Below are 18789 nucleotides of genomic sequence, written 5' to 3'. Positions count from 1 at the left end.
TAATAGCTTTCATTAATGCAATCAAGCTTTCTTTCATTCTGAATTCTCACTTCTGTTCTCTCAATTGCTCTTAACATTGGTTTTCCCGTACGGCACTGGCAATCTCGTCTAGCGTACGGAGGGGACCTCAGTTGGCGGACAGCAACTGCACTGACATCAGTTGCCTAGCCTTACGTCGCCCTTCCAAGGAATCTCAGGAAGGCGCCGCGTAACAGTATTTGTGTGTGGACATGTTAGAGTAGAGTCAAGTAATGGGCCAGTTGAGTTAAATATTAGATACTGTATTTATACTAATGTCACTGCTTGCCATTCGACTTTTTTCTTGCATTGTATTTACATCGTGGTTCTTAGCTATTAGAACTATACTCTTTATGAAATTCAGGATAATCCATGATACTCCATTTAAAGTAATGCCCTTCCATTTTCTAGACATACAGAAGGAAAACCCTACTTTCAGCAATTACCCTACTGCCTCTAAGCCTTGTAGAAGATCTTATTTGTAAGTAGCTATACTTATTTTCGCCTTGACCGGCAAAATTGCTTTTTGAATTGTTGTAATGCTTTTCTTCCTTTTTTTAAATTTTCCTTGTGCTGTTTTATCTTTCTTGTTCTATTGTATTCATGTTCTATGGCTCCCACCCTCTCACTAAAGTGCTGAAATACTTATATAGGATTTAGTTGTTGCTGTTGAGAAGATGAACTCATTCCTCCGCACGAAAAAGACTAGGCCATACTCCTTCCAACAAGATGAAATTGCGGTATTAGATTTAGGTATGTGTTTTTCACCTTTTTACTTTTTCATTTTATATTTGTGTATATGTTAATTAAGGACATGGAAATGTAGTTGTCATTAACTGAATATTTACATTCTAGCGCCTTAGCTAATTGCTCTAATAATTTATGGTCTGGTTCCTCTGACAAAATTTCCGCGTGCCTTATTTTCGCTATTTCCTTTGGGGAAGATAGATTTGCATCTTGTCTATGGACTGTGGATGCATTATTGGAAGATGCAGATCGCCTGAACTGTGAATTGGTTTAATCCAATATGCATTACCAATGTGTACCTTGTTCGTAATAATCATATTTTGCAGAAAAGTTTCCAAGAATGTTAGTGTCATGGAAATATTATTCAGATTATTGTTACAAGGGTGAGCCTCTAGGAAATTTGAATACCATGGCCCTTTAACTGTTATCTTGTGAAAGAATATTTACTTCTTTCTCATTCACGTGGGAAGATGTTTTTGGACCTTGGTGGGTAATGGGACAAGAGGTTTGACTCTTTAATACTCTTTGTCGCAATAGATGAAAGGTTTGTTGTTTTCTGTTCCAAAAAACACAGGATTCAGACCTTTAGTTGGTGGTTCTAACTATTTAGCTTAGGGCTCTTCTGTTGAGTTATGTTGTAAGGGTCAATGCGTCCATGATCACTTGACTATACAGCCTATAGATGTTGATGAGAAAGCTTGAGACTTTTTTTCCCACTTCAGTAATGGCACTCACCAGATGTCATGTCAATGATGCTTGGTCTACCAGTAGTTCGGTTGGTCCACATGTTCATGCTTAACGTATCAGGGCTTGTTGTAAATTAGTTAACATCAGTCACATGATTCACATCCAAGCCTAAACCAATTGCAGTAGTGCCAAGAGCTTAAGTTTGGAAAATGTTGATAGCTATTTCTGTCACACCCAAATTTCACCAAGTCGTGATGGCACCTAACTCAACCCGCTAGGTAAGCCTACCAACATATCTCACAACTTGAACTGAAATCACCAAATAAATAATGGAATAAAAATGCGAAAACCAATACAGCTATCCCAAGGACTGACAATACAAGTCATGAGCGACTAAGAATAGGAGTACAAAACTAATATGAAGAAACTTACATTTGGAATAAACATAAACAGAAATACAAGTCCCAAACTACCATGAACAAAATAGTAGCTTGCAACTGGAATGTTGGTACATCTTAAATGCTAACCTTCGTCTTCCACAACAGCTTAGCTCCAAAATCTGCACGCAAGGTGCAAATGTATAGTATGAATACAGTCGACCCTATGTACTCAGTAAGTATCAAGACTAACTTCAACGAAGTAGTGACGTGGTTTAGTCAAAAGATACTCACTTTATATAACCTGTACAACTCACAAGCGTATACAATAATAGAGAAATAACCAAGAAATAGCCAAATAACATCAGATATCAGCAGTGTTATAAAAAACGTGCGCTTCTCGCTTAAAGCGCAGAAGCGATGCAAGGCGATGGCGTTGCGCTTTTCTGCCCTAAAAAGCGACTCACATAAAAAAGCGCACGCTTTACCCTAATAAGCGAGAAGCGAGGCGATGGAAAAAGCGCGCTTAAGAGAGGGTAAGGCATCTGCTAGGGTTTTTTTTTTAAAATTTGGCAAATACACAGTTTGCAAATAAACTTACGCAAACACTCTGCTGCTGCAAGCGACGACTACCAAGCTGTAAGTTTCTTCTTCTCTCTTCTTCTCTTCTCTTCCTCTGATTTTCTTTAGTTCACCGTTCGACTCCGTTTTCTCTTCTTCTTTCTATTTTTTTCAATTTTTATTGTTCTGTTCTTGTGCCATAATTTATGCTCTGTTCTTCTGTTCTATGCTCTGTTTTTCTCTTCTTCTTTCTATTGTTTCAGTTTTTATTGCTCTGTTCTTGTGCCCTAATTTATGCTCTGTTCTTCTGTTCGACTACACTGTTTTTTCAGTTTTTATTGCTCTGTTTTTCTGTTCTTTCACTGTTCTGTTTCGATTATTTACTTTGTATCTATTATTTAGTATCTATTTTTTACTTCTTGATTTAAGAATTGAAGCATTTGCTTAATATGTTATTCTTATTGAGTTCTTGGCCATTTATCTATGCCTATTTAATTTTTTTTATTTAGTGTTAAATTGCGTTTCACATGAAAAAAGCGCGCGCTTCGCTTCTCGCTTCTCGCTTCGGTGAAGCGAGGCCTCCTCGCTTTTTTCCGCTTCTTGCTCTCCAAAACACTGGATATCAGCAATAAGGTGCACAATTCAAGAAGAAGGTAAATACGCATGCTTTTCAAGTAACCAGATCAAAGCATGTACAAATGTACCAAATCTGCATATCAAGGAAATGTACACTAAATAATTTAACTCAAGTACTTTTACATGATCGCAAAGGGATTTGCATGATAAAGATCCATTTTCTCAGAAGTTTTTCGATAGCATTTATACGAATGATCCAACATGAGTCTACGCGTCAATGCATGATAAAGACTATATATACATCAAATCCGACACTCTCTAAGTGTTCAACAATCCGCTAACAAGTTCCATGCATATGAAACATGCATGAATGTACATATGTCAATTTATGTATGAATGTTTCTACACGAGTGTAGGATGTCAATACATGCTGAAGACTCAATCCTTTCCACAGAATCAATACCAATACACACATTGTGCTCACACGGCCCAAGGTACAATAGTTGATCACCTGGCTCCGAAGAGACAGATCCATATCCAAATGCTGCACGGAGCCACGGACAACTCACGTGCTGCATAGACAACTCACATGCCAATAATAATATCACTCGCACAGACAACTCATGTGCCTTAAATATACCAATTTGCATGGACAATTCACGTGTCATACTCAATATCAATACTAAAATAACCGCACGACAGAAACCTCGTGCCCTAATCATCTCAACTACACGGACAACTCGCGTGCCATAGTCTCAGTTCATATGAGAGAACCACATATAGAGATGTATGTATATGAATAGGTGATAAGCATGTACGATGCACATGTGCAGAGAAATAACTATGCAGGAATGTATGCATGTGTACAAGAGATGATCTCTAGGCATGAAGTGTGCCTATGTGTATCGTATGACTACGACCCCAACCTATAATCCATCCTCCAAATAATCGTTATGTCCAATTAAGCATCAAAAGCCTAAATATAATCTCTAACATGAATATCGAAACTCAAGGCGTCATACAACAGTTAAGGTATATCACAAGAAAAACAAGTATGGATGCACGTTTATAATATAACGTGCGACCACGATGCATATCAAGTATGTCAACAATCTCAAAATAAGTCTATCGGGCTCAAATAAAATTTCATAAGTTAAAACATGATCTCTAGCATGAATGATTATGCCCACGTAGTCGTAAAATCAAATAGAGCATAAGTCAAGAAGAATACACATCCGATTCGGGCATAAAGAAGCCTAAACTCTACCTATAATATGCTATAACCTCAGTATCCGCATATATGCTCGTTATCTCACATATATGTCACCCTAAAAACACATAACACGTAGCAAATAATTCTATTTTTAGAAAACATTCCCTTAATCGAGGCTTAGTAAGATATTTACCTCCAATTGCCCAAAACCTAACCAAATATCATTTAGGAAAGTCAAATAATGCTAAAAGTAGCAATCCGAAAGCTTCAATCAAAATCCCAAAAATCAACACATGCCCACATTGTCAAAACCCGAAACCAAGATCAAATCTCAATGACCCATAACTCCATGAGTCCAAATATGTTATTATTTTTCAAATCCGCGTCCAAATCGATGTTCAAAACCTCAAAATTCTCTTAAGTTGTGGAAAAAAAATCCCAAATTACACTTTGAAATTTTATGTTTTAGGTATAGAAATCCATGGGAAATCAAGATATATGATCAAAATCAAGTAGAAATTACTTACCCTCAAGATATGGGTGAAATCTATCTCCAAAAAATCGCATTTTCTTGTTCTCCAAAACTCAAAATAGTGAAAAATGAGCAATTTTCAAAATTCTGGACATAAAATACCCCTGATAGTAATTCCTTCTTCGCGATCACGATTGCTATTCACGCGATCGCGGTGCACAAACTGTTCCAGGCCAGATTTCCTTCTATGCGATCGCATATGCTCCTCAAGCGATCGCGATGATCAGCCACCCCCCTACACGATTGCGGTCAAACCCTCACGACCATGGTGCACTTAACCTCCCTCGGACCAGCTCCTCTACGCGAACGTGGACAAACCCGTGCGACCGCGATGCTGGACAAGCCAACACTTTGCGATCACGGTCCTCCTCCTCGCGACCGCGAAGAACAAAACTTCGCCTGCCAAGTTCCTTCTACATGATCATGGCACAAGCCTCGCGATCATGATTCACTTCACTAACACTAGAAACCAGCAATTCCAAAATGGCTCAAAATGATCCGAAACCACCTTGAAATTCAGTCGAGCCCATCTGGACTCCGTCCAATCTCACTAACTAATCTGTATACCTTCCACGAACTTGTCCAAAGTACTCAAAACACGAATAACAACATCAAAACCAAGAATCAAAGATCAATCCAAATTATGAAATTCTCTTTTAAGTTCGTAAATTCCAACTTTCAACTAGAAGCGTAAGAATCATTTCCAAGCCACCCGAGGCCCAAACCAAATATACGTACACGTCCAAAATCATCATAGGAACCTATTGGAACCTTCAAATCACCAATCCGAGCTCGTTCACTCAAAAGTCAAATCTTGGTCAACTATTCCAACTTAAAGCTTCCAAATTAAGAATTACTCTTCCAAACCGCTGTCAAACCTCTCGGAAAACAAAACTAACCATACTCGCAAGTTATAATACATTATATGAAGCTACTCAAGGTCTCAAATGACAGAATGGGATGCTATAACTCAAAACGATCGGTTGGGTTATTACAATTTCTCATACCTTGGGGGAAGGTTGGTCATTCCTTGAGGTTAAGCGATCATTACCTTAGTAACATGATTTTTAGGGGTGTAGTCTGTTTGGGGGAAGTAGGTTGTTTTCATTGTTATTAGAAGCCTTATTGAAGGGAAATATACTCGATACCGACCGGGAGTCATATTAAGACCAACTCATAAGGAAATTTATCCTATCTCGAGATTTATTTTGCAATTTGTGAATGATTCATTGCACCTACCATTTGATCCTCATTTTGGTTGTCTTTTATTTTGTTGAGACTTCTGATGTGGGAAAATGCTTCCCAGAAAGGAGATCTACCATCTTAAACATGACGTGTCTGAAGTGCGTTTGCTTGAGCCTTAAAAAAGAAAACAATTTCTGGCCCTAGGACACTATACAAAGATTCCTAGAAAAGATAGAAACAATTTTCTAGTCAAGGTTTAGAGCCACTACAATCAGTTTAGACTTGGGTAAGCCGGTAAGGAAATATCAACTTTGGTGCAGCTATATCACAATATGATAGGTATGGCCCACCACGGTAGACTCATTGGCACGGCGTGACCGCAAAAATGAGCATTCAATTTGAGGCTCTTGCGTTCCTTAAAAGACGATAAGAAGAAAGTCCGGAAACCACTGTAATGAAAAAAAAAAAAAGAAATTGTTTCTTTTCCTCTTTTCTTGTAGCAGCATTCTGGTCATGCTTGCACGTTTCCCTTTCATGCTTTTGAAGTGCTTTAACTTCAACGACCTTGGATAAGGTTAATTATATGTTGCCACGAGGCACTGGTTAGGTCAACTACCATGAGCTAGTTTCCACTTGGTATACTTGTTATCTTAGAACTGAATGAACATATCAAACAAGAGCGAGACATTCAATGTCAAGCAAACTGTATAGGAGATCAATTCTTTTAGATGCAATTGGTTGGTCATTTAGTCCATCTTTTAGTCCTAAAAATTCTCAGGCAAGCAGTCCTTAAAATGGATTATCATCTATCAACTATGCGGATTCAGCTCTAACTTTAGGTATGATATAAAAGGATCTGTTGTTACTTGATATAATATTGAGCTTGCATGTATGTCCGTAAAAGTATGTGTGCTATTTTTAACCTATGTTTACAACACTGCAGATATTGCTCACAAGGAAATCAAAATAACCAATAATCTCTTCTTTAGCTGAATTGTCTTAAATGTTCTTTTGTTCTTTTCTTTTCCAGCCATAATAACTAGCCATAGAGTAATTGGTTCTTTGTTGGTGCAGGGCATAAAGCTAGATCTTATCTGCTGCTGCTCATAAAAATGAGTCGAGTAATAGTAGAGACAAGTGGTGGCTTGATTTGTTATAGAATCTTGTAGTGGGCAATGAGTGCAGAGATGAAACCCATTGATGTTAACAAGTTAGGAATATTCAGCTGAAGTGTGTGCTTTTAATGATTTGATCTTCTTGATCAGAAAAAAGGGCATAACAATATTTAATGCCCATTTAGTATGGTATTAAAGGCTCATTAATTTGCATCTTGAAGTGCTTACGTTGTTCAAAATTTTTACTATATGTTTTGCTACCTCCCACCAACTCATATGCTAGAAAATTTTGTCTGCCAAAATTTAGCAAATGAAAAGCAATTTTCTTCTAGTGTTTTTTGTTTTTGTTTTTGTTTTTTTGTTTTTGTTTTTGCTGTGATCTGAATTCAAGTCTCTTACGTTTCTTATTCTTAAGCTGCCGTAAGAAAGAAACAGAGAGTTGGGTGTTCATATCCAATTCTTTAATTGTCTTCCCCTTTGTCCACCTTGCAAGCTTGTTTGATTATTAGTGGGGATAGATATAGTTAAGTGATGATTAGTACAATCCAATTTACAAAACACGTAATTACATGCTATAATAACATTCAAAAGTTGTTTTTTAATTTTTTTTTATTTATTTATATATTTCATTAAATATAAGTTTCCCCCTTAAACCTACTATTTTGCTGCTCCTATTGTCATGAGAATTTTTTATGAGGATCACTTGTTACAACAATTTTGTTTTTAACTAGTTTTTTCTACTTGTTAGTTAAAATATTTTTTCATGTTAAAATAAATTTACAGTTGGATCTTCTATTAATTAATTCAAATAAAAAAAATTATGTTGTGAAAGATACCATTTGTTCTTTTGCAACTTTCGTTACACAACTAAAACTATATAGTTAACAAGACGATTTGACAGGGATGAGGAGGGTGCACATCGAGAAACTTTATTCTGAGTGAGGCACAACCAACAATAGTTGTGTGAGGCACCCCCTATTTTTTGACAAGTGTGTTGTAGGGCCCCAATTGTCAGGACACTCTATCTTTCCTCTTTATTTCTCAAATTCCCCTCCTTCAACATTTGACTGTCTCCATTTCGTTCCTTTCTTTTTTTCTCTCCAACGCTCTTCTCTTCTTTAATTTGTCTAATTGTCTCCCCTACTCTTGTCATAGTCTTGCTTCATTTGTCAAAACTCAAATAAAAATTGGGGATTGATATTAATCTAAATTTTATATATCTCTTTTTTCCCCCAGTGTTTTTCGAATTTTTGTTCCTAATACACCTACAAGACTAAATTTTATAAGGATTCCAGTCTTCTAATTTCCTCATTTATGCTTTTTAATTAGTTTTTAAATTTCATAATGTAAGAATTCTAATAAGTATAAAACCAGTTAACCACTACAATTTTTCAAATGCAAATTTATTTATTTAATTTATTTGAAGTTTGCCAACGACAAGTGGGGGTAGAGCGCGGACAAGTGTGCTTACACTTGCTCATTTATTTTGAAGTCCGAATTAGTTTTTGAATTGTACTTTATTCACTTTGTCCCAAATATATTCATTTTTGCTTCTGGAGAGTTAATTTGAATAATTTTAGCGTTAAATTGGATTAGATAAACTCAATATGTTAAAATTGAAATATTTAAAAAAAATTACAAAAAATATTATAAGTTGCAAATTTTTTCATATCAATATGATAAAAATAATGTATTTCAAAATATTGGATATAGTTCACCTTAATTATATCTCGAAGGGCGAAAAGTGATAGACAATTTGGGATGGAGGAAATACTATTTTTCTTTTACAAGTAATAAATAGTACTCTACAATATATTAGTCAAACTATCGAAATTCATTCTCAAGTCAAAAGTTATGCAAAGCGAGATGGAAGAAGATCTTTTCCCAAAAATTTCTTGTTTCCTACTATTTGATTTATTATACCCCTCCATTTTAATTTACGTGAACATATTTCTCTTTTTGTCTGTACAAAAAAGAATGACCACTTTTTATATTTGAAAATAATTTACTTTTATTCAATGATTTATAGTCAAAATAGCACGGGCTAGCCAGTTTTCGGACTGGTCATTCAAAAATAGCAGCATTTGTCAGGTCATTGAAAAATAGCCATTAGTTTGCTGCAAAAAAGCCGGTCTAGCATAATATACTGGAGTTCGGTGGACCTGTGTATGAACTTCCAACATATTATGCTGGATCAATATACTTTGCTGGGTCCTGTATAATATACTGGAGTTTCAGCAAAGTATATTGGAACTCCAAACTCCAGTATAATATACTGGAGTTTCAGTATATTATGCTGGAGTATTTTTCGGATTTTGAACAATATTTTTGTTCAGATTTATCTTTACATGAAAAGTAGCTAAATTTCAATGACTTTTGAAACTGTGGCTATTTTTGAATGACCACTTATAAATCTGGCTATTTATGAATTTCTCCCTGATTTATATCCATATAAAATATATGTGCCTCATTTTACATCACAGTTTCAAAAGTCTTATATCTTTTCTTAAATTCCATGCCCAATTAAATTGGTTGACATAAATTAAAACGGAGGAAACATATTATTCGTAAGCTATCTCATGTTGGTTTTGGCCATAAATTATTTCAGTGAAATTACACGCCTAATGAATTTATTTACGTGTTCGAAACTGCAAAGTGCAAACGTAGAACCAGCACAATTTGAGGAATGAGGTGGAAGAGAGAGTTTGCCAGCAAGGTGGGGCCCAACGGACACTTGTCAAAACAAAAGGTGCCCTTATACAACTATTGTTGGTTGTGTCTAGCCCAAAATAAAATTTCTCGTGCACATCATATGGATTCACATTTTGTGATACAAAAAGATACTCATGTTGACTTTGCTAAATCCTACGAGCTCTCTGCCAAACAGGGGCGGCTCAATGGATTTCGTGGCCTACGGTGAAACCATATTGAGAAACCCTTACACTAGCAAAGAGTTTGTTTCTAAACATCAAATTAATCATTTAAGACAAAAATATCGAATTTAAAAAAAAAAATAAAACCTAGAAAGAAGAGTACAAAGAATAAAGTGGTGAATTATTGAATGTTGAAGTCTGGAACTCAAAGTAAAATTTTTGATTTGGCTATCATCACGAACAAAAAAAAAAGGAATGAAGTTACTCAACATAATAGTTTAAGTTTTGAGCATTGACAATGTCAAAACTGTTACGCCTTCTAATCAATTTAAATGATAATGGTAGTTTATTTTATTAAGTAGCACTAATCGGTGAATATCTAAAATAAATTGTAACCTACTATGATTTGTTGGATTACATACACTAAAAAGAAATCGGTGCATGAATGCTTTTGCGTTCATGCAGTTTCAGAGAAGATTGTGAAAGAAAATCTTTATGTTATCGATGTATATAACTTAGTTCCTATATAAAAAGGATAAAACTACTATTAAAGAGTAAAGCAAATATACTAATTAATGAGTGAAGAAAATTATCATAATTTATGAACTTAATGGTATAAAATAACCTCAATTAAATAATAAAAAAATATTGTAAAACTTTTATTTATAATAATTATTTTTAAAAAATTATATAATAATAATAATAATATAAAAAAATTAATATAAATTTGGGGCATTCAAAGTTTGGGACCTAAGACAATGGCCTCACTGGCCTAGCCATAGAACCGCCCCTACTATCAAAAGCGACTTCGTACTAAGAGGCTAGAATCTACTACTATGTTTAAGGATAACATAGAGCATTTCGAAGAGAAGACCAAACATAAAGCTCCATCATTAAATGATATCTTCATGGAAGAATGCCACTAATCACTCAAAACCCTATAAGTTGAAGATTTCCTCTCTGAGAAATTGATAGTGATACAAGTTGTTATTTGCTCCTTCATTGATCGTTGTGGTGGTTGGTGCTTTATTGTGCTTAATAGGAGTATTTCCATCTGTAGTAGCACGACACGGCTGTATGATTGTTCCTTCTACAAATTTGGCAAGGGATTTGTAATTGTCGTTCCATTTGATTGTTTGATTGTTAGCTCTCCAGATGATTTCTGATTTTGGTTGCTTGGCTTGAAGCCAAATCCTCTGCCTCTTCCTTGTCTTCTTCCTCCATGGAAATTTCCTCTTCCTCTTCCTTCTCCAAAGGAGCCTTGGGTTCAGTTTGACTAATTGATTTACACAATCCTTTTCTTCATCTTCTTCTCTCGCGTCAAAACCCTTAGTGCATTAAAAATTGAGTAAAAGTAAGGATATGGAGGTTTACCCTATATTACCATTCTTAAAAATTTGTACTTGTTTCCGGATCTTTAGCAAAACTTAAAATTTTGCTATCTTCGTCTAAAGATTTGTGTATAACTGTAACAACCACAACAACAACATTTTAAGTGTAATCTTATAAGTGGGGACCGGAGACGGTAATATGTACACCTTACCCGTACCTTGTGCAGATAGAGAGGTTGTTTCCGATGGACTCTCGGCTCAAGACAAACATAAATACAACAATTTAGAAAAGGAAATACAGTAATGAAGAAGTCAAGAAAAAAGAAGCAGTAACAACAACAAAATAATAATAGAACCAAAGAAGAAGCAACATCAAGTAGTAGTAGCAATCTTAAAATAAGAAAATACTAGAATAATACAAAAATTATAGCTATGGAAAGGAATAATGCTCGACTACCTTCTAAACTTCTTCCCTAATTGTTGACCTTCACACCATCCTATCAAGAGTCATGTCCTCGATAAACTGAAGATTTGTCATGTCCTGCCTAATTACCTTGCCAATACCTTTACCATTGGCAACATCTCACACCTCATCATCGGATATTCTGTACATCTTCTATTCACATGCTGAATCATCTCAACCTCGCTTCCCACATTTTGTCCATCAGAGGGGCCGGCCCTACCTTGTCCTGAATATCTTCATTTCTGACCCTATCTCTCATTGTGTGCCTACACATCTATCTCAACATCCTCATTTTCGCTACTTTCATCTTCTGGACATGAAAGTTTTTGACTGGCCGACACTTTGCTTCGTACAATATAGTCGGTCTAACCACTATTTCTAGAACTTATCTTTAAGTCGTGGTGGCGCATTCTTATCACATAAGACACCTGATGTAAGCCTCTACTTTCATCCATCTTGCTCCAATATGATGTGTGAAATCATCGTCAATCTCCCCATTACCTTGGATTACTGAACCAAGATAACTAAAACTTCCTCTCTTAAGGATGACTTGTGTATTTTTCATGTCAGCCTCATGAGTAATGTCACTAAACTTGAACTCCAAGTATTCTATTTTAGTCCTTCTCAGCCTGAACCCTTTAGACTCCAGGGTCCGTCTTCAAACCTCCAGCCTAGCATTAACTCTGCCTTGCGGTCTCGTCAATCAGTACTATGTTATCTGCAGATAACATGCACTATGTCACCTTCCCTTGAATATGTCGCTTCAATTCATCCATCACTAAGACAAATAAAAATGGGCTAAGAGCTGATCCCTAGTGCAACACCATCACAACTGAGAAGTATCCCGAGTCTCCTCCTAATGTCTTTACTCGGGTCGTAGCTCTATCATACATATTTTTAATCGTCCTAGTGTATGCTACAGGTACATTTTTAGCCTCCAAATATCTCCATAAAATCTCCCTTGGGACATTGTTATAAGATTTTTCTAGATCAATGAACACTATATGCAAGCCTCTCTTCCTCTGCATATACTACTCTACCAATTGCCTTACAATATGAATGACTTCTATAGTCGATCGCCCCATCATTGAATCTGAACTGGTTCTCAAAAATTGATACACTCCCCCTTACCATAATCTCTACCATCCTCTCCCAAACTTTCATAGTGTGGCTTAGCGGTTGATACTTTTATATTTGTTATAATTTTGAATATCACCCTTGTTTTCGTACAACAAAGTCAATATTCGACTTTCATTCTTTAGGCATTTTGGTCGTCCTAAAAATGACATTAAATCACCTAGTAAGACACTCTAAGCCTGGCCTGCCCTCGTCCTTCCAAAATTTCACAGGGATCTTGTCTGACTTGGTCGCTATTCCTCTACTTATCTTATGCATAGCCCCAACACACCTACAATATCCAAAATCTCGATGACTCTCGAAGTACTCTAAATCCCCCAGCATATATTTCCTATCTCCCTCTTCATTCAAGAGTTTATAGAAGTATTGTCTGCTATCTCTATCTAATATGTGGCTTCTTCCACCAATACTTCACCTTTCTCGTTTCTTATGCAATTCACTTGGTCCAAGTCACGAGCCTTTCTCTCTCTCACCTTTGCTAGCCTATACAACTTCTTGTCTCCTCATTTGTCCCCAAGTTCTTCATATCAGCATCAAAGTAATGCTGAATTTGCTACCGTAACCGCCAACTTTGCCTCTTTCTTTGCTGTCTTATACCTCTCCCTATTCGTTCTCTTCTTCTCCTCATCTTTGCTCTCCACTAGCTTCAAATACGCCTCCTTTTTGGCTTTCACTTTTCCTTGGATCTCTCTAATTCACCACTAGTTCCCTCTGTGTCCACCAGAGTAACCCTTCAAGACCCCTAATCCTCTCTGACCGCTTCCCTAATACAATCTACTGTCATGGCCACATATTACTCACGTCCCCACTACCCCTCCAGACCCCCATTTTCATAAACTTCACCCCTAACTCATGAGATTAGTCCTAAGTGAAGGCTCCCCACTTGATCTTTGGTTGACCATACATAGACCTCCTTTTCCTCTTCCTCTTAATCTCCAAGTCTATTACGAAGAGCGTATATTGAGTTGTGAGATTCTCACTCGAGATAACCTTGCAGTCCATGCATAAATCTCTCACACTTCCTAAAGAGTAGGTAGTCAATTTGGGCCTCGGCAACCATACTCTAGAAGGTGACAAAATGCTCCTTTTTCGAGAAGCTCGAGTTAGCTATCACCAAATCAAAAGCTTTTGCGAAATTATGTATAATTGTAAGGCTATCAAAAATTCCTTTAAATTTTTTTAGGGGTGTGTTTAATTTGGTAGAATATCAAATTATCGATGTGAATCGAAAGTTTTGATATATCACTATTCGATACGATATTTGGTTTAAGTTCTTAAAATTTTTGGTATTTAGTATGGTATTTGATATTTAAAAAGAAGTATCAAAATATCAAATATCATACTTACATACATAATATACGTATATTAGATTTTAACATAAATATAAAAGGTATTCAGTTTTATTGCCTTTACCCTTAGGCTTAGACGAATGGTTTACGTAAATAGTTCTATTTTGAACCTTGCTGAAGTGAATTTCCTAACTCCTTTATTTTGCAATGTATTGCGATGGCATATGAGATGCTTGTCTGTTTAGTACAAATATTGGTATAATTTGCTCTTTTAACCAATCACGTTCAAATTATCTATAGTATGCACTGAGTGCATTAATGCATTTGTTTACTTTTTTTTTTTTGGTGAAAGGAAAGTATCACTTGGTCATAAGCTACAGTAATATTTTAGTGATGCGTGATGTTTTTCTACCCAATTTGATTATGAACATAACTTATACTATAATATTAAAGTGTCTACACAAATTTGAGGAAGATTGTGGTGATTTATGTGCTTTGAAATTATGTTCAGAGTTTGCATTGAAATGTACTTTATAAAAATATTTTATTATTATATTTTTGGTTCTGTATTCTTAAATTGATGACGTTCTTTTCGTGGTTTTTTCGTTCTGCCATTCACTGGACCATTAAAGATAAAAAGGAGTTTACAATTCTTTATACAAGCCGAACAAATTCTGAAACCGAATTGAATAAATAAATATCGAAAAGAGAAAATCAAACGATAGTAAATTTAACTAGATCTGGTATTTGTATTGCTCCCTAGAGTTTGACTAAGGCCGTTGGTTCTTTATGTTATGTAGTTTAAGAATAGTAAACTAAAGTGCGGATAAATAAAGAATACAAAGATTTAACGTGAAAAATCATCCGACTCAAAAGGTACAAAAACTACGACCTACCCCGTAGGATTTAGTTCCAATCTACTAAAATAAATGAACCAAAAAATATTCAGATTACAATACGTGCAATCTAAGACTTAACCCTAAGCCTTTGCCTCAACAGCCTTACGATTGCCACACACTTTCAAGTCCCCCTGGCTTGGAAATATGAATGTTCTACGAGTTTAATAATTGTGATTTTCAAAAAAAATAATATTACAAATAATAACCTAATATAGTTGAACTAGGACTGAACTCAAGTTGTACAAATAGCTGCAAAGGACTAAGTGCTTCTTCAGTCTTGTTCTTTACAGACTCTCAGAACAATAGTGATTAAGCAGTTCAAGAGAACTTGCTTGAATTTACTTGTTTACTGGATGTACGAGCTTTCTGCGTATGTGAATGTCTCTCTTGCAAGGAATAAGTAAATAATATATACCAATACACTTGTACCCAGGCAGTTAGGGTAACCAAATAATTCAGAGTCCTATATTAGGAAGGAGTCCAATCTCGTATGATCTCCTTTCCACTAAAAATGCACTATCAATTGTACCTTAGACCTTATCATAATTATAAAGATCTTCTTAATTATCTCAGTCAGTTAGAGAAGATATATCAAAGATATTCTTCTCCTAAAATAACTTGTACCGGAATTTTTATCGCAGCAAATTCTAGTAGCACAAAGGAGTCATTCACACTCAATCTAGAGTACCTAGTTATTAGCATACATTCATTACTAAGCTTTGTCAATCTTCAGAACACACAAATCTCAATAAATACTTCTTTTTCGATGATGATAAACATTATGCTCATGAATCAGGTTACATAATAATTTTGGGTTATTTTATGTACAAGCACACATAAGACACAAACAAGTAAAGTTCAACTTTAGGCAACTCAAAAGGAACTTTTTAGATGTAATAATCACTCTTGTCTTCTTCTCCCTTTTGGATTTAGCACAAAAGTGCACAACTTAGATATAGGGATGGCAATGGGGCGAGGCGGGTTGATTGCCTTTTTGTAAAAATTTCAAGCGGGGCGGTGCGGTTTGTGGGTTGAAACCATTAAAGCAATCAGCTCTCTTTTTTGCTCTTATTAATATGTTAAAAATTAAAATGCTTCACCCAATTTTGTTTGTCTTTTTCTAATAAACAGTTTCTTTGTTTCTATCTTTTGTGTTATTTTGTGGGATTATCAACTCATTTTCTACGACCGTAAACTGATCTTAATGTTTTTGTTTAAACTATTCTTAGCCTGTTTGAGCTATTAAAAAAGAAATCTGAAAAAGGATAACATGATTGAATGGTGATTTTATGGTATTTTATATTGAAATTTTGTGTTATATTCCTATTCTTTGGATTGTATTTTAATAAGTTAAACAGAGTTAAAATAGTGTCACACAGAAGCAAACTAGATTTACTGTTCCAAAAGTCTTGTTAAAAAATATAGTGAAATTAATTACTAAAAGCAAGAACTCTATTTGGGTTTCAAGAAATAATTCGATAACATATTTTATAGAAAACTTCAGTAATCTAGAAGAAGAAAAGGACTTCCTTTTTTTTTTTACATTTATTTGAAAGGCAACACAAAATTTAGAAGTATAGAATGAAACAACTGTTGTTTTCTTTTACGTTTCAGTGATTTGGAAGGATGTCTTTTCGACTAAAAATGTTGAAAACCTAATTTGTCGATTTTTAATATTCTAAACGTTATTTTTTTTAATTATAGTTTTAATATTTACATAAATTTGTGTGTATATTTATATTAAACTTGGTTTTGTTGACTTAATATAACGAACATTGTACCTAATAACAATTTAAATTTGTCCTTCAATGACAGCAAGTCCATCAATAAAAAAGAATGAAAATGATTAATTTTTTAAATGAAAGAAAAAAGAAAAATAAAACTTATGCGGGGCGGGGCGGGTTTTGCGGGTGCTAGGCGGGGCGGGCTGAAAACAGAAAATTTGCTATGCGGGGCGGGGCGGGTTGAAAGTTTTGCGGGTTTAGTCCAAACCCGCCCCGCCCCCGCCCCGTCCCGCCCCGTCCCGCCCCACTACCATCCCTACTTAGAGACAAAGTAGATAGCCTAAGTAATGCAAAACTCTTGGCTACTTTTCCTACAATACAAGCAGAAAGAAAAACATGATCATCAAACGTCAATCTAAGGACATTAACCATCTCATAAGCATAGCGATCCAACAAAAAATAGTTATTATAAGGTAGTGTCAGTTATGTTGGCCCAATCAAAAGAAATATTACAAATAAGATTGTTTTAATGACACTGCAACTTAACAACCAAGAATAAATAAAAGAAGAGACAACTAGACCAGACACCTAAACTGAAATCTAAGGATAAGACATGGTCATGAGGAACAAGTTCAAGGCTAAGAGGTGGACGGGGTGAATACCTTCAGCGAAGCAGCTATCTGCTGAGCATGCGCTTCTCTGTCTGTAAAGACCCGATCAGTCATTTTGAACTCTAGAATTTTCATTCGGCAGTTTGAGACCTTAAGTCTCTTTATATAATGCATTATAAATTATGTGTATAGTTGGTTTCAATATTCAAGAAGTTCGGGATTATTTTGCAAGAGTGATTCTCAATTCGAAAGCCTTAAGTTGGAAGAGTTGAACAAGGTTTGACTTTTAAGCAAATAACCTCGAAACTAGGATTTGAAGGTTTCTATAGGTTTGTAAGGTAATTTCGGACTTGGAATATGTTCGCATTGAGTGTCGGGTAGCTCGGGAGTGATTCATCGCTTATTGTCAAAAGTTTGTATTTTGAAGGTTTTTGAATTTTCAAAGTTTGACTTGGAGCAGACATTGGTGTTATCGGATCCCGTTTACTATTCCGAGACTTTGTGTAGGTTCCTGTTGTCATATTGGACTTGTGTGTAAAATTTGGTTCCATTCCGAGGTGTTTAAGAGTGATTCGGAAACTTACGTTTCATACTAGTTAAGTTTAAGAATTTGAGTTGACCACAGTCAAATATTGGACGTAACAAGCTTGGATTCATATTTAAAAGTTCTAACAGGTTTGTATGATGATTTTAGACTTGTCTGCAAGTTTTGGTTAGATTCTAATGAGTTTCAGATGGGTTTGGGTTATGTCACACTCTTATTTAGTGCTTCGACGTCATTTCTTTGGGACTAAAGGGTACCACATTGAGCAAGTAAGATCCAAATTGTGTTTTTATTAAACTATTAGTCATAATTTCAGACCCATAGCAAATGGAATCATCGAATTCCGAGGTCGTTTAGAGAGTTATGCTTATTTTAGTGTCGGAAAAAATTGCTGGTTTCTGGTGCGAACTTTTGTTCTTCGCTAATGCGGGAGGGTCCCGCGAATGCGAAGAAGGAATTTTAGTTGATCGGTCGACACGAAAAATTTCTCTTCAAGAAGGCGAAGGTGTCTCGCAAAGGCGATGAACAAAAATCACCTGGTCAGTATTTTAAATTGGCAGATTGCGTATTTTTAATATTTTGCGCATATTTTGAGTTCTAGAGCTCGGTTGGAGGTGTTTTTCACAGAGTTTTTCTCTTTTTCGAAAGGGGGTGAGTATATAACCTTAATTTTATATTTTTCCATGACTATTTTTGTTGGTTATCATTTTTATCCATATTTAAGTTGTAGAAATTAGGATTTTGAACTCCAAGGTTGAGAAATGGTAAATTCCTGACTTAAGAGTCAATTAATGAAAGAAATTGGATGATTTTATAGATATGGACTATATAAGTTATGAATAATATTTATTTTCGAGAAGTTTCGTAATCCGGTTGCGTGGGCACGGGGTGAACTTTGTTGACTTTT

General features: G+C 35.5%; 1 long non-coding RNA gene across 1 annotated transcript; it reads left to right on the top strand.

Moving 5' to 3' along the window:
- The first annotated feature begins 427 nt into the window (after positions 1–427).
- On the top strand, positions 428–7250 carry LOC109206970. The gene is made up of 3 exons (XR_002064950.1): positions 428–499; positions 672–771; positions 6971–7250. It is a non-coding gene; the product is annotated as an uncharacterized LOC109206970 (long non-coding RNA).
- The last annotated feature ends 11539 nt before the right edge of the window (positions 7251–18789 follow it).

Source organism: Nicotiana attenuata, unplaced genomic scaffold (genome assembly GCF_001879085.1).
Source record: "Nicotiana attenuata strain UT unplaced genomic scaffold, NIATTr2, whole genome shotgun sequence".
NCBI lineage: Eukaryota > Viridiplantae > Streptophyta > Magnoliopsida > Solanales > Solanaceae > Nicotiana > Nicotiana attenuata.
This window is presented reverse-complemented; position numbering and strand designations above follow the sequence as displayed.